General features: G+C 44.2%; 1 protein-coding gene across 2 annotated transcripts in view; it reads left to right on the forward strand.

Moving 5' to 3' along the window:
* The window catches only part of LOC124135870 (double-stranded RNA-specific editase 1-like), a 229,063-nt gene that overhangs the window by 14,572 nt on the left and 200,262 nt on the right, over positions 1-14,229 (forward strand). The window lies entirely within an intron of this gene.

Raw genomic sequence — 14,229 nt, forward strand, 5'->3', positions numbered from 1 at the left:
TTTATGATACACCGTGGATTAAGTGTGTTCATGATGGCAATCATCTTTCGTGTGTTTGTCGCGTTTATTCGTGAGACGTGTAAACATGGTCACAGAGTATTGTTGTTTTAGCATTATTAAGCTTGCACTTCATGAACTGGAACTTTTTTTAAACTGTTTCATTAATACTTCAACCTTGCCATCAGCACTACAATACAATAAATAAAGCAACAAAATACATGATCAGCTGTATTTTCACTGACACTGCTTATTATTGTTTACAAACTGAAGTTGGAAGAATGATGTTGGGTAATAAATAAACTCTCATCAGGTGTCTTTTTTTATCAAAAATATTTCAACACTTGTAGAGATTCGGAGATTTCAACTTTTGTCAACTTGTGTTACAATGTTTGATATCAAAAGACACACTGGTGAGACGCTCTGTATGAACTGTATTGAGACCCGTGACACATTCCCCATGCCCAGTGCTCTGTATTAACTGTATTGAGACCCGTGACACATTCCCCGTGCCCAGTGCTCTGTATGAACTGTAGCGAGACCTGTGACACATTCCCCATGCCCAGTGCTCTGTATGAACTGTACTGAGACCCGTGACACATTCCCCGTGACCCATTCCCCATGCCCAGTGCTCTGTATGAACTGTATTGAGACCCGTGACACATTCACCATGCCCAGTGCTCTGTATGAACTGTATTGAGACCCGTGACACATTCTCCATGCCCAGTGCTCTGTATGAACTGTATCGAGACCCATGACACATTCCCCATGCCCAGTGCTCCGTATGAACTGTATTGAGACCCGTGACACATTCCCCATGCCCAGTGCTCCCTATGAACTGTATTGAGACCCGTGACACATTCCCCATGCCCAGTGCTCTGTATGAACTGTATTGACACCCATGACACATTCCCCGTGCCCAGTGCTCGGTATGAACTGTATCAAGACCCATGACACATTCCCCATGCCCAGTGCTCTGTATGAACTGTATTGAGACCCGTGACACATTCCCCGTGTCCAGTGCTCGGTATGAACTGTATCAAGACCCATGACACATTCCCCGTGCCCAGTGCCCAGTGCTCTGTATGAACTGTATCAAGACCCATGACACATTCCCCATGCCCAGTGCTCTGTATGAACTGTATCAAGACCCATGACACATTCCCCATGCCCAGTGCTCTGTATGAACTGTATTGAGACCCGTGACACATTCCCCATGCCCAGTGCTCTGTATGAACTGTATCGAGACCCATGACACATTCCCCGTCCCCAGTGCTCTGTATCCTCACACATACAGTCTATATCTTGTCTTGTCAAGGCATATTTGTTCCTCATATATTGGTGATGTCCATGAGATATGAGTTTACCAGGGACCATTTCCTGTTTATCATAACCTCATGTATGATACAGAACAAGGGAGATAATTCAGCACATCTTATCAGCTTACAGATATGGTGTGAACAGCTAAACAGTGAATTACCCTACTTCTAACACAGTGATTGATTGATGTGTTGAATGATTCTGTGAAGACTGCCACTTGACCTTTGTTTAATATTTCCAACTTGAACACGCTCACCCACTGTTATCTTAAGCTTTTGGTGTTATCTCACACAAGCTGTGATTTTGCATGAATAATATTTATGCAAGTCCTATCATTTTAATGAATTCTGTAGTGTTGGAATAACATTATTAGTTGGACGTTGTGGGATTTGTGTCTGGAAATATAAATATGACATCACTATGATTTACCAATAGAAATGTTTTGATAGATTATGGTGTGATTAATGTGGTGAAAGCTGGCTGTTATACTGATTTAGATGATGAAGAAGGAGTGACTCGTACTGTACGCTTCCAAGTGTATGCTACTGCAGTAGTAATCATATTATATTATACCTTTATATATCACTCTTATCCAGATACTAGTACCCGACCAGTAGTTCTGTATGCCAGTTTTCATTCTCCACTCCCCTAGTTTAAATATTGATGCAGGTGATGATGAGCCGAGTGGTTAGAGCGTTAGATCGTCACGCCAAAGACTTGGGTTCGATTCCTCAGATGGGTACAATGTGTGAAGCCCATTTCTGGTGTCCCCTGCCGTGATATTGCTGGAATATTGCTATTAACCGTGTAAAGCCATACTCACTTAAATGTCAATGAAGCTACAATTGTTTTAGATTATAGTTTCAAGACAGTTATACAAACTGGTGTCAGTGACAAATTTCTTACCTCGCCTTGGGTGAATTAAAACGGGTCATTGGTAGGATGACGCAGGTATTGAGGGATCACGCAGATGATAAGAGATAACCTTTATACCTTTGAAGAGTGCAGGTCAGTTGCATCTGGAGTGAATCAATTTCTACCCACATTTACTGTTACATGTCATAGATGGCATGGGCCTGGGCTAAACCACTTGTTGCGGTCAGGCATGAGTTTTGGGTAGTGTTTCTGTCGCCTTCAATCTTGCACTTTCCATTGTTTTTAATAGTTGGCCATTTTTCAAGATTCTTGAAAGCATCCAATCTGTGTGACATCGGTATAAACAACATACTCTTCAACGTTAACGACATTACGACCCGTGAAGATTCCGGGATAGAATAGGTCTTCAGCAACCCATGCTTGCCGTAAAAGGCAACTATGCTTGTCGTAAAAGGCGACTAACGGGTTTGGGTGGTCAGGCTCGCTGACTTGGTTGATGCATGTCATCGTTCCCAATTGCGTGGATCGATGCTCATGATGACAATCACTGGATTGTCTGGTCTAGTCTTGATTATTTACAGACCGCCGTCATATTGCTGGAATATTGTTGAGTGTGGTGTTAACCATCACTAAACAAACAAACAAACAAACAACAAGTAAAGTGTCTTGGTCTGATAACAAGTGCAATTTATTGTTTGTGTTAAGTGAACCATGTTGTCATGATGGTGCAATAACAAGCATGAGTCTGTGGAGGTATCATGAGTCTAAGTGTTGGTATCAAAGGGATTATTACAATCTCCAGAGCATACTTCACATATATGTGGGGGCGGTGGGGTAGCCTCATGGTCAAAGTGTTCCCTTCTTCACTTCTGTTTTCTGTAAATAATCTGCAACATACACAAGATAATTTGGACTGTCATGTAAATTTTCAATCTATGTAGGGGGTGCTTAAGATTACTTACAGATTGGTCTACTGGCTGCTTAGTGAAGCAGGGTGCTTAGTATGGTCAATACGATAGGTCTGCTAGTCTGAGACTAGTAAAATTCAATGAGGCCATTGAAAAAACATTAATTTCAAGCCCTAGTAAGTGATTTCCCCTGTGTTCCTCTTTAGAAAGTTTAAAATGGATTTTTTATTTAAAATGTGGCTCAACAACCTCTTATATTTGCTCAACAATGACCTAAAAATATTCTGAATTTTAGAATACATAAGTTGACACTCTAAATAGACCGGCTGACACCCATATGTCTCACATCTCATGAAGTTTCAGAATGGTATTGGGAATTAAAACCTCCAACTAGATTAGGGTTACTCACAGAGGAAAAGGCGGTCAAGTCAGAACCAATTACAGTTGAATATCGGATTGACTTAGTTTCTACAATTGACTCATCAGTAACCATCTGCCAATACCATAACCAATGATGTAGGGCTCTAATTGGTCAGTCTTGACCCCAGGGGAATCCACCAATGAGAATACAGCAGAGTAATGAATAATAGGAGGGTACTGCAGTATTAAGCTGGAAATGTGCGATCTATGATTATCAGTGGTGTAATATCCTCTTATCTACCACTCGATAAGAGTGAAGAGGAAAATGCGTGACGAACATTCTCATGAGGAGAATGGAATCAAACTATGTCCAAGGGGAGATAACCCGTGCATCACCTGACATTTCCGTGGCAGCTAAGACAACAGAAAAGGATATTGTTAAGTGGCTGGCATTTGTGGTAGATATCCCAAGCATGGTGTTATCAGAGCAATTGGGATTGGGTAATGCCAGCTGCAATAATCTATGATGGAAGACGAAGAATATGTCAGTGGGAGATGTTCCACAGCTTCACCTTCCAGTCAGGTGTGGGGGTCGTCTGTGTGCTGGAGTACTGGTGGCAGGCAACGTGCAGGAAAGGTGGGACTGTTGAAGAGAAAAGGGAAGGGTAGAGAGATAGGGTTGTGTTGGGCAGCAGTGGTTGTAATGTGTGAGGGAGGTGCAGATGTTGAAGAGAGAATGGAAGGGTAGAGAGATAGGGTTGTATTGGGCAGCAGTGGTTGTAATGTGTGAGGGAGGTGCAGATGTTGAAGAGAGAATGGAAGGGTAGAGAGATAGGGTTATCAGGCAGCAGTGGTTGTAATGTGTGAGGGAGGTGCAGATGTTGAAGAGAGAATGGAAGGGTAGAGAGATAGGGTTGTATTGGGCAGCAGTGGTTGTAATGTGTGAGGGAGGTGCAGATGTTGAAGAGAGAATGGAAGGGTAGAGAGATAGGGTTGTATTGGGCAGCAGTGGTTGTAATGTGTGAGGGAGGTGCAGATGTTGAAGAGAAAAGGGAAGGGTAGAGAGATAGGGTTGTATCAGGCAGCAGTGGTTGTAATGTATGAGGGAGGTGCAGATGTTGGAGAGAATGGAAGGGTAGAGAGATAGGGTTGTATCAGGCAGCAGTGGTTGTAATGTGTGAGGGAGGTGCAGATGTTGGAGAGAATGGAAGGGTAGAGAGATAGGGTTGTATCAGGCAGCAGTGGTTGTAATGTGTGAGGGAGGTGCAGATGTTGGAGAGAATGGAAGGGTAGAGAGATAGGGTTGTATCAGGCAGCAGTGGTTGTAATGGGTGAGGGAGGTGCAGATGTTGGAGAGAATGGAAGGGTAGAGAGATAGGGTTGTATCAGGCAGCAGTGGTTGTAATGTGTGAGGGAGGTGCAGATGTTGAAGAGAAAAGGGAAGGGTAGAGAGATAGGGTTGTATCAGGCAGCAGTGGTTGTAATGGGTGAGGGAGGTGCAGATGTTGGAGAGAATGGAAGGGTAGAGAGATAGGGTTGTATCAGGCAGCAGTGGTTGTCATGGGTGAGGGAGGTGCAGATGTTGGAGAGAATGGAAGGGTAGAGAGGTAGGGTTGTATCAGGCAGCAGTGGTTGTAATGTGTGAGGGAGGTGCAGATGTTGGAGAGAATGGAAGGGTAGAGAGATAGGGTTGTATTGGGCGGCAGTGGTTGTAATGTGTGAGGGAGGTGCAGATGTTGAAGAGAAAAGGGAAGGGTAGAGAGATAGGGTTGTATCAGGCAGCAGTGGTTGTGATGTGTGAGGGAGGTGCAGATGTTGAAGAGAAAAGGGAAGGGTAGAGAGATAGGGTTGTATCAGGCAGCAGTGGTTGTAATGTGTGAGGGAGGTGCAGATGTTGAAGAGAAAAGGGAAGGGTAGAGAGATAGGGTTGTATCAGGCAGCAGTGGTTGTCATGTGTGAGGGAGGTGCAGATGTTGGAGAAAAGGGAAGGGTAGAGAGATAGGGTTGTATCAGGCAGCAGTGGTTGTAATGTGTGAGGGAGGTGCAGATGTTGGAGAAAATGGAAGGGTAGAGAGGTAGGGTTATCAGGCAGCAGTGGTTGTCATGGGTGAGGGAGGTGCAGATGTTGGAGAGAATGGAAGGGTAGAGAGATAGGGTTGTATCAGGCAGCAGTGGTTGTCATGGGTGAGGGAGGTGCAGATGTCAGAGAGAATGGAAGGGTAGAGAGATAGGGTTGTGTTGGGCAGCAGTGGTTGTAATGTGTGAGGGAGGTGCAGATGTCAGAGAAAAGGGAAGGGTAGAGAGATAGGGTTGTATCAGGCAGCAGTGGTTGTAATGTGTGAGGGAGGCGCAGATGTTGGAGAGAATGGAAGGGTAGAGAGGTAGGGTTGTATTGGGCGGCAGTGGTTGTCATGTGTGAGGGAGGCGCAGATGTTGAAGAGAAAAGGGAAGGGTAGAGAGATAGGGTTGTATCAGGCAGCAGTGGTTGTAATGTGTGAGGGAGGCGCAGATGTTGAAGAGAAAAGGGAAGGGTAGAGAGATAGGGTTGTATCAGGCAGCAGTGGTTGTAATGTGTGAGGGAGGTGCAGATGTTGGAGAGAATGGAAGGGTAGAGAGATAGGGTTGTATCAGGCAGCAGTGGTTGTAATGTGTGAGGGAGGTGCAGATGTTGAAGAGAAAAGGGAAGGGTAGAGAGATAGGGTTGTATCAGGCAGCAGTGGTTGTAATGTGTAAGGGAGGTGCAGATGTTGGAGAGAAAAGGGAAGGGTAGAGAGGTAGGGTTGTATCAGGCAGCAGTGGTTGTAATGTGTGAGGGAGGTGCAGATGTTGGAGAGAATGGAAGGGTAGAGAGATAGGGTTGTGTGGGGCAGCAGTGGTTGTCATGGGTGAGGGAGGTGCAGATGTCAGAGAGAATGGAAGGGTAGAGAGATAGGGTTGTATCAGGCAGCAGTGGTTGTAATGTGTGAGGGAGGTGCAGATGTTGGAGAGAATGGAAGGGTAGAGAGATAGGGTTGTGTGGGGCAGCAGTGGTTGTCATGGGTGAGGGAGGTGCAGATGTCAGAGAGAAGTGAAGGGTAGAGAGATAGGGTTGTATCAGGCAGCAGTGGTTGTAATGTGTGAGGGAGGTGCAGATGTTGGAGAGAATGGAAGGGTAGAGAGGTAGGGTTGTATTGGGCAGCAGTGGTTGTCATGTGTGAGGGAGGTGCAGATGTTGGAGAGAATGGAAGGGTAGAGAGGTAGGGTTGTATTGGGCAGCAGTGGTTGTCATGTGTGAGGGAGGTGCAGATGTTGGAGAGAATGGAAGGGTAGAGAGGTAGGGTTGTATCAGGCAGCAGTGGTTGTCATGTGTGAGGGAGGTGCAGATGTTGGAGAGAATGGAAGGGTAGAGAGATAGGGTTGTATCAGGCAGCAGTGGTTGTAATGTGTGAGGGAGGTGCAGATGTTGGAGAGAATGGAAGGGTAGAGAGGTAGGGTTGTATTGGGCAGCAGTGGTTGTCATGGGTGAGGGAGGTGCAGATGTCAGAGAGAATGGAAGGGTAGAGAGATAGGGTTGTGTTGGGCAGCAGTGGTTGTAATGTGTGAGGGAGGTGCAGATGTCAGAGAAAAGGGAAGGGTAGAGAGATAGGGTTGTATCAGGCAGCAGTGGTTGTAATGTGTGAGGGAGGCGCAGATGTTGGAGAGAATGGAAGGGTAGAGAGGTAGGGTTGTATTGGGCGGCAGTGGTTGTCATGTGTGAGGGAGGCGCAGATGTTGAAGAGAAAAGGGAAGGGTAGAGAGATAGGGTTGTATCAGGCAGCAGTGGTTGTAATGTGTGAGGGAGGCGCAGATGTTGAAGAGAAAAGGGAAGGGTAGAGAGATAGGGTTGTATCAGGCAGCAGTGGTTGTAATGTGTGAGGGAGGCGCAGATGTCAGAGAGAATGGAAGGGTAGAGAGATAGGGTTGTATCAGGCAGCAGTGGTTGTAATGTGTGAGGGAGGTGCAGATGTTGAAGAGAAAAGGGAAGGGTAGAGAGGTAGGGTTGTATTGGGCAGCAGTGGTTGTAATGTGTGAGGGAGGCGCAGATGTTGGAGAGAATGGAAGGGTAGAGAGGTAGGGTTGTATTGGGCAGCAGTGGTTGTAATGTGTGAGGGAGGCGCAGATGTTGGAGAGAATGGAAGGGTAGAGAGATAGGGTTGTATCAGGCAGCAGTGGTTGTAATGTGTGAGGGAGGTGCAGATGTTGGAGAGAATGGAAGGGTAGAGAGATAGGGTTGTATCAGGCAGCAGTGGTTGTAATGTGTGAGGGAGGTGCAGATGTTGGAGAGAATGGAAGGGTAGAGAGGTAGGGTTGTATTGGGCGGCAGTGGTTGTCATGGGTGAGGGAGGTGCAGATGTCAGAGAGAATGGAAGGGTAGAGAGATAGGGTTGTGTTGGGCAGCAGTGGTTGTAATGTGTGAGGGAGGCGCAGATGTTGGAGAGAAAGGAAGGGTAGAGAGATAGGGTTGTATCAGGCAGCAGTGGTTGTAATGTCCTGGTAATGGTCCACCACAGATGTGGGATATAGAATACATAACTCCTCCACCGGTGTGGGATATAGAGTACATAACTCCTCCACAGGTGCGGTATATAGAATACATAACTCCTCCACAGGTGTGGGATATAGAGTACATGACTCCTCCACAGATGTGGGATATAGAGTACATAACTCCTCCACAGGTGCGGTATATAGAGTACATAACTCCTCCACAGGTGTGGGATATAGAGTACATAACTCCTCCACAGATGTGGGATATAGAGTACATAACTCCTCCACAGGTGCGGTATATAGAGTACATAACTCCTCCACAGATGTGGGATATAGAGTACATAACTCCTCCACAGATGTGGGATATAGAGTACATAACTCCTCCACAGATGTGGGATATAGAGTACATAACTCCTCCACAGGTGTGGGATATAGAGTACATAACTCCTCCACAGATGTGGGGTATAGAGTACATAACTCCTCCACAGGTGTGGGATATAGAGTACATAACTCCTCCACAGGTGTGGAATACCAAGTAGCTTAGAATCTCTCCCGCACCTCACAATGACAATGAGATGGGATCAAGATGGCTTCATGTGAGAAGGTCCACCAAAGTCGATATACAAAATTACATCGAGTCAACAATTGCAAGAGCATCTGTCAGTTTGTTTTGTAGTCTGAGTGCCAAGAGAAATGCCCCCGTATATTCTGCACATCCTGTACATGTAGATAGAGCTACGATTTCATCACGTCTTGTAAAAAATGATGTCTGGAGATACAGCACCTGCTTCATGAAGCAGTGTTATTTCATGTCTCGAAACCAGAATATAGCAACCAGCATCCCCTTCACATCATGTGACCTGCTGAGATTTGTTGTTTGAACTTTAATGTGTTCACTGTATGTGTCCCTTGGCAGAACTACCATGATCAGTTTTGTATCACTGCGGATATGTTTCAGACAAACTGCACATGAGGTGGAGACTGTATGCCCTTAACGACAGCCCATTCTTAAGCTGTCATCTCCCAATTCAGAACTGCTGTAAGAAAGATTGTGAATGTATACTGACGTGAAATTGCAAGACAATCAATATCTGATTCTGTTAAAAACAACAACATGGAAGACCTTGGCTCTTTGCCCTATACAGGACAAAGGAGGCATGGGTGGTCCAGTTGTCTGAAGCACTGCAGTTTGCTGTGCAGAGCTGCATCCCTTGGGCATGCCAGAAACCTATGATTGTGGGTTCGAATCCCGGTTTGCCCTGATTATGTTTCTAGGTTTGTCAGCACCATACCTGTGCTCATGGGTTTCACAGACGTGGTAAACGCCTGAGACCTACATCGCTATACAGGTCAAATTCCTGGTGTCTATCACGACATTGTTGCAGGAATATTAAGAGCAAGACCTAACTGATTGACTGAAGCTAAACACCATGAATGACTGGACATTGTAGTGGGCATGTATTTCCCACCCTGAAAGTAAAGCACTGAGCATCACTATTGAGGGATCACGCAGATGATAAGAGATAACCTTTATACCTTTGAAGAGTGCAGGTCAGTTGCATCTGGAGTGAATCAATTTCTACCCACATTTACTGTTACATGTCATAGATGGCATGGGCCTGGGCTAAACCACTTGTTGCGGTCAGGCATGAGTTTTGGGTAGTGTTTCTGTCGCCTTCAATCTTGCACTTTCCATTGTTTTTAATAGTTTTTCAAGATTCTTGAAAGCATCCAATCTGTGTGACATCGGTATAAACAACATACTCTTCAACGTTAACGACATTACGACCCGTGAAGATTCCGGGGTAGAATAGGTCTTTAGCAACCCATGCTTCCTGTAAAAGGTGACTATGCTTGTCGTAAAAGGCTACTAACGGGATCGGGTGGTCAGGCTCACTGACTTGGTTGATACATGTCATCAATCCTAATTGCGTGGATCGATGCTCATGATATCAATCACTGGATTGTCTGGTCCAGACTCGATTATTTACAGACCGCCGTCATATAGCTGGAATATTGCTGAGTGCAGCGTTAAACAACAAACCAACCAACGTTAACGACATTGTGAACATACTCAGACTTTCATGCTTGTTGACATGTTCATGTTTGACATCCTACACACCAAGGTAAACTTCAATAATGACACAGTTTATGTCACACTGGAAATTGCATTACCGGTATGTAATTATTTCTGGGTTCTTCTGGAAATGGCGGACTTGCAAGAACTTGCAAACACTTTTCAGCTTGCTCACACTATTGTCTGGTCCAGACTCAATTTCTTTACATGCTGCCATGGCAGCTGTATTGTCAAACATGATGTACCGGTAATGCCACCTTCACTCACTCAATCACTCCTATTTCATCCATATTTGAAGGTCATGGATGCTAAACAAGAAGACCTTTTGCTCCACACGCAGACAGTAAGTGTCAGGAAGGAATCACAATATTTGTCTTATACATGCTTTTTCGATGTTCTCTTATATTAGGCTTTGCAAAATATGACCTGAACATTATCAAAGTACCTCTAAGCCTACAATGTTTATTTGGGAATACATTAGGTTTATTTGTATTACAGACTACTTGTTATATTTGGGAATATGTGGAGGTTATTTGTACGAGAGACACAACATTACTAACATGCAGATATGTCTGTGTGCTTCCCTTCGTCTTACCAGTGGTGCTCTGCTACAGGGTTATTGTAGGTTTTACTTCCAGCTCTGTAATTGAACACAGGAGTTAGATCCTGAGGAGCAGGTGTGGAGTTTATCAAAGGGGCTTAGCGCACTGCATGACAAGTGTTGGACAAATCCTTCTTAAGTTCTGCATCAGACAGCGACCTGAGGAGGAGTGTTCTTGTTTTCTGCATGTGTCCTAGATGGTGTTGTCAGTGCAAGGAGATATGGAATACATCATATTGCAGGGTTAGAAACTAACAGTTTTTGTCCCCTAGTCCTGATAATGATAACATATAGCAAAACCCTTAAAATGGGCCAATTTCTACTAGTCCTTAGGATACCTTAACTATTGGGCAGTTTGGTAAGGACTACAGGACTAGTGCCAATTTCTAACGCTGTATTGCAGTTCAGCAGATTGTTTGACAGTCTCGCAGATGTAATACGTCTCTGTGTTGATTTGTTGAAAGAATTGTCTCAATTTAATAAATAAATAATCGCCACTATGCACGTAAAGCAGTGACCTAAAACGTGAGCAACACCCCATGTCATTGCTGCTTAATGACACCCATTTAGTCGCACCACTTAGTCTTTAGTGACACAGCCCTTACAAGAAGCATGGGTGACTGCGTACTGTTTTCCCAAGGAACTGCCCATGGGAATACTTTGATATTAGTGAGTCCTTCATGTCTGTTTCCTTTTTAATGCCGCACTATATATTCCAGTTGCATTTGCAGCCTGTAAATAATTAAGTCCCGCCCGGCAAACCACTGATTGTTATTTTGAGCAAGACCTACATGATTGGGCTGCGATGACACACTGTCAACCAGATCACCAAGCCTGACCATACAATTCATAATGTCACCTTGTACAACAAACATTGGTTCCGGGTACCTGTTCTATTTGTTTGTTGTTTGCTACCATACTCAGCAATACTCAAGCTATATGATGGCAGTCTGTAGATAATCGAGTCTGGACCAGACAATCCAGTGATTGTCATCATGAGCATCAATCCACGCAGTTGGGATACGATGACATGCATCAACCAAGTCAGCGAGCCTGACCTCCCGATCCCATTAGTCGCCTCATAAGACAAGCATAGTCGCCTTTTACGGCAAGCATGGGTTGCTGAAGACCTATTCTACCCTGGATCTTCACAGGTAGGACCTATTCTAACCCATGATAAAGTGCATTGGGGAATTATTGAGAATATGAAGAATTCCATGAAAAAAGGAAGTGTAATTTCACCACAGTTTCTACTCATGTGTGTAACCATGAGAATACAATATAGAAAATAAAGGTGAATATATACAGTTTAAAGGTTCATGATGATTGACGAACACAAACACATTTTCAATCAAACTTTTTCACTTCATGTAGGGTCTAGTAGTAGAAAGTCTGCCCAGAGAGCGGAAGGTCTGAGGTTCGATCCCTGGCTGTGTCATACCAAAAGACTTTAAAAGATGATACTTGTTGTTACCCTGCCTGGCACTCGGCATTAAGGGGCTAAACCAACGACTGGTCGGCTTTGAATCAGTATGCTGTGTCTGAGTGGGGTATTCATGTTAAACTGCAGCATAGTATCTCAGTGGGCTAGCACTATGAAATCGTCATTAGCCCGGACTAGTACAAGCAGCCACACACACACACGCATGGGTTTAACGTCGCATTCAAGATTATTCACCTCACTTCATGTAGGCTGAGAAACATTTATCACTTTAAAAATGTTGTGCATGGCTATAATTCTCATTTATTCCAAATGACATGTCAAACGCCACAAAAATTAGATTCTATGAAATTGATGTCTAGGGATAATATCCACAGTACTTACATGAAAAACATCTATTTCGGCAAATGACATGATAATGTTCTTTTGCTATAGATGACAGACAAGTAAAAAACATATTTTTGCGTTATGACTGGAGTCATTTGAAACAACCAAGACGTGTAATAAATGTCTTGAATGATAAATGTTAGTGATCATTGTCCAATACTGTGCCAAGACTGGCCTCTGCAGCAGACGGGCCAGGTGGAACCGATTTGGTCTCCATATCATCCAACAAGCAGGCATTCCTTCCACCCTGATAAAACATGTCTCCGTAAACACCAGCGTCAGACTGATAAAATTACAATGTCTAAGGTGCAAGATTAATGCTCCAGCATTACAGATATGAGGCTTTTTTTCTGTGAACACTGCTTCCCCTTGATTGGAAAGAGTTGCATTCTTCAGGACGCCTAATAGATTCGGATCTTTTTAAAAGGATTGGAGTTATGGATTCCGCCGATGATGTGGCGAGTGATAAAACGTGTTTTTGTTGGTTCCTGAGTCAAGTGGTGAACCTACGTAAACGGTCTGCACGGAAAGAGATTCAATGGATTCCAAAAATAAAACTTCTGGATGCTGGGGCATCTGCTTCTTTTGAAAAGTTATCATGTCTGTGAATCTTATAGCTGAAAATGATGGAATGTCACAGTATTTCTGAAGGGAATCGCCATGTTGTAATGCTTCAGTACAGTTTCCATGGAGGCTTCTGTAGAAAAGACCCACTTAAAATACCTGTCTTTGTAGAGGATTGGGTACAATGAAGATTTTTTGTATCTTAAGTGTTTTGATTTTAAGCATTTGGTGTTTTGTATGGAATATTTTGGAAGGTGCTTGTTTGGTTCCATGAGACCATGTCATAGTGGTAGAGCGTCTGCCCAGAGAGCAGAAGATCAGGGGTTCCATCCCCAGCAGCGTCCTACCAAAAGATGTTAAAAGAAGGTACTTGTTGTTACCCTGCCTGGTGCTTGGCATTAAGGGGCTAAAACAAGGACTGGTCGTCTCGGGTGTTGGTATACTGTATCTAAGTGGGGTATTCATGTTATACTGCAGCATAGTATCTCAATGGGCTAGCATTATTAAATCAGCATTAGTCTGGGCTAATACAATCAGCCACACTAGCACGCCTGCACACACGCAGGCCTGACCGCACGTCGCTTGATAAGTGCAATAGTCTTGAATGTGACAGTAAACCCCATTTCACCTCACCTCAGCTATCTATCTAACCAATACCACATACGTAAAGTTGCTTTCAATTCAAAACCGATTCAAAACCTGAACTAATCTTCCCTTTAAAAAGTGGTTGCTACCAGTCATCTCACCTGTGATTGATTGTTTGTGTGTTGTTTAACGCTGCACTCAGCAATATTCCAGGTATATGATGGTGGTCTGTAAATGACTAAATCTGGACCAGACAATCCAGTGATTGTTTGTGTGTTGTTTAACGCTGCACTCAGCAGTATTCCAGCCATATGATGGTGGTCTGTAAATTACTGAGTCTGGACCAGACAATCCAGTGATTGTTTGTGTGTTGTTTAACGCTACACTCAGCAGTATTCCAGGTATATGATGGTGGTCTGTAAATTACTGAATCTGGACCAGACAATCCAGTGATTGTTTGTGTGTTGTTTAACGCTGCACTCAGCAGTATTCCAGGTATATGATGGTGGTCTGTAAATGACTAAATCTGGACCAGACAATCCAGTGATTGTTTGTGTGTTGTTTAACGCTGCACTCAGCAGTATTCCAGGTATATGATGGTGGTCTGTAA

Source organism: Haliotis rufescens, unplaced genomic scaffold, assembly GCF_023055435.1.
Source record: "Haliotis rufescens isolate VD_foot unplaced genomic scaffold, xgHalRufe1.0.p SCAF_4, whole genome shotgun sequence".
In the NCBI taxonomy this organism is placed as follows: domain Eukaryota; kingdom Metazoa; phylum Mollusca; class Gastropoda; order Lepetellida; family Haliotidae; genus Haliotis; species Haliotis rufescens.